Source organism: Salvelinus sp. IW2-2015, unplaced genomic scaffold (genome assembly GCF_002910315.2).
Source record: "Salvelinus sp. IW2-2015 unplaced genomic scaffold, ASM291031v2 Un_scaffold1117, whole genome shotgun sequence".
NCBI lineage: Eukaryota > Metazoa > Chordata > Actinopteri > Salmoniformes > Salmonidae > Salvelinus > Salvelinus sp. IW2-2015.
Window position 1 is genome coordinate 194,896 of NW_019942734.1, and position 3,127 is coordinate 198,022.

Genomic DNA, 3,127 nt, shown 5'->3' on the forward strand with positions numbered 1-3,127 from the left:
AGTTTTGAAATATAATATGGTCTGAGAAGAGCAATAATGTCAAGCCTGGCATATAGCCAATATGATGTGATAATGTATTAGACCTACTGCACAAACCTCATTTTTATTAGGTTAATGTTACATGCACAAAGTCAACGTGTGTCAAATATGTAACCTGAAAATGTCGTATGTTAAAAGCACTATTTCAAATCAAATCAAATCAAATGTATTTATATAGCCCTTCGTACATCAGCTGATATCTCAAAGTGCTGTACAGAAACCCAGCCTAAAACCCCAAACAGCAAGCAATGCAGGTGTAGAACCACCTGCCCCTAATCTACTTTCTGCCTTTCCAAATAGGAGCTTATTTCCAGCCAACTAAAAATGTTATGTTCAGGTAACACTTTGACTGAAAAGTTGAGTAAACAAAAAAAAGACAGGAACCAGTTGCTAAATAATAATTAATTGAATCAACTAGATTTTTTACAGTGTGTGTGTGTGTCAGTCTTCCTCTGTCTGTCAGTCTGCCAGTCTGCCTCTGTCTGTCTGTCTGTCTGCCTGCCTGCCTGTCTGTCTGTCTGTCTGTCTGTCTGTCGTCGTTCCCCGTCTGCCCTTCGCAGCGTCTTCTGTCGTCTTGTCTTCTTCTGTCTGTCGGTCGTCTGCGTCAGTCGTGTAAATTGAGTTGCCTCGTGAGTACGTTAATCTTTTGTAAGTAATAACCTAACAAAGACAATCTACACTGTCTGATGAAAAATAACAAGCCGTCCACTAATGAGAGACCGACGCCTTGCAACAGTGTAGAGGAACAGTACAAAGGACTTACCATGCAAACAGCTGTAAGGAACAGAACACAGAAGAGACTATGGCAAGCCCACCGGAGACCATCATGACTGTCACCGAAACCTACTGTCTCAGGGGCTGACTCGGACTCAAGCCGTGGTGTCCTGAAGATAGCTTGTCTGAGTGAGGATGGCCTTCCTGGAGAAGGAAGTGTATGAAGTAGATTTTGCTCTGTTATGATGCTATGCTAATTAGGATTGTTCCACAAGTCATCTTACCACTGTTGTGTGATGGTCCCAGCGCTATTGCTCTGCTTGTGCTAGACACTACCTCCGCCTATAGCTATCCAGTCACTTCTCCACACAAACTCCCCATGGTCTTGCGGTACCAGTCTGCCTCCTACGTCATTCATACCCAAATATAAAATCGTGTGTGTGTGTGGTGGCTGTGTGTGTGTGTTGTGCGTGTGTTGTGTGTTGGGGTGTGTGTGTGTGTGTTGTGGTTTGGTGTGGTGTTGTGGTGGTGGTGTCGTGTTGCCAATTAGGGACGTCGAGGGGCGCTGTTCTCAAACTAGACACAATGTACTTTTCCCTTGCTCAGTCGTGCCACCGGGGCCCCCACGCCTCTTTCTATACTGGTTAGAGACAGTTTGCGCTTTCTGTGAAGGAGTCAGTCACACAGCGTTGTACGCAGATCCTAATTCCTTGGCAATTTCTGCACTGTTGGTGTGTGGGTGTGTGTGTGTGTGTGTGTGTTGTGTGGGTGTTGTGTGTGTGTATTGTGTGTGTGTGTGTGTGGTCGTGTGTTGTTGTTTGTGTGTGGTTCTGGTTGGGTGTGTGTGTGATGATAACCCTTATCCAGTTGATAATAGATTCCTTTTAGAAATCGTATTTTTTGTTATTTGCTGAAATATACTTGTTTTATTAACCCTTAGTTGTTTAATTAAAGTGTTTGAACTACCTTGATATCAGCTGCTTCCAACAAGTCCGCTAAAGATGACCTGAGTTGCAAGCAGGAATAAACTGCAAACTAAGACTATAAAAACAATCATACAATGTGTTTTCTGGTTAAAAAATAAAATTACAGACCTCTACATCTTTGTAATAGGCAAAACCTGCAATATCGCAGTGTGTCAAATACTTCTCCCATGTATAACAGTAACACAAAACGGGACACACAAACTCATCCTTTTTCTTTTATTACTATTTACTACAAAATATAGTAAACATCAAACATCAATAACACATAGCGAAATCAATAGTAACCAAAAAAGTTAAACAAATTCTAAATATATTTAAATAAGAGATTTCAAAACCACCCTTGCTTGAACAGCTTTGCACACTCTGGATTCTCTCAACCAGCTGCAGATAGTCACCTGGAAGCATTCCAATTAACAGTGCCTTAAATGGTGGATTTTCTTCAATCGTGTGACCAATCACCTTGTCGACAAGTATGGAGAACAGAAATATCCCTATTGGTAAAACCAATCCATATATAACTACGGAGCGACACTGCTCTAAAAATTATCTATTTTACTTTGGGTTGTGTGTATTGTTGATGTAGAGTTTACGCACGTTGAACAGAACACAAGCATTGCAAAAATCCCAAATAACATCCTAAACATTGTACACCAATACATTTAATTGATGGATCATCGATCTTGTGTGACCACTGACTGCCAACAAAATCCTCCAATGACTGTGACGTATCCGTGTTAACACATAGCCGATATAACATACACCGGGGTAATACTCCTAGCCTGCATAAACATTCAATAGAGGAATCAATCAGCACCGATTATGAAAAGAACACTGATAAAACCCAAGGGATATAATATAACACGTAAAAAATGATTGACACTTTTTCCAACGTGTCCCCGTATACCCGGTGCTAGTCGCTTCGCTGAATCCCTTGATTCGATGCAGAAGTCGAACGCTGCTGCTTCGACCAGAGACCTAGAACGTACAGTACGGCTGCCCTGGACTCAGGTGAAGTTGATACGCTGCTGCATCTGCCGGAGAGCCTAGAACGTACTACTGTGGCCCTGGATCATGGGTCACATGGAGACGCTGCTGACTTCTGCCGGAGACCTAGAAGTAACATACTGGGCCTGACTCCATGGTGTAAAGTGGAACGCGCGCACCCTGCCGAGACCGAAAGTAACAGTACTGTGCCCTGGAATCATGGTGGAAAGTTGAACGGTTGCTGCCGACTTCCTGCGAGACCTAAAGAGTACAGTACTGTGGCCCTGGATCCATGTGAAGGAAACCGAGACCGGGAACATAAGACAAGACGCGCCTGGACATGGATCATGGATTGACGGAACCTCTTGGGTTCTCGCTTTGTTACGGCCAGAGGTGTGAGGTCA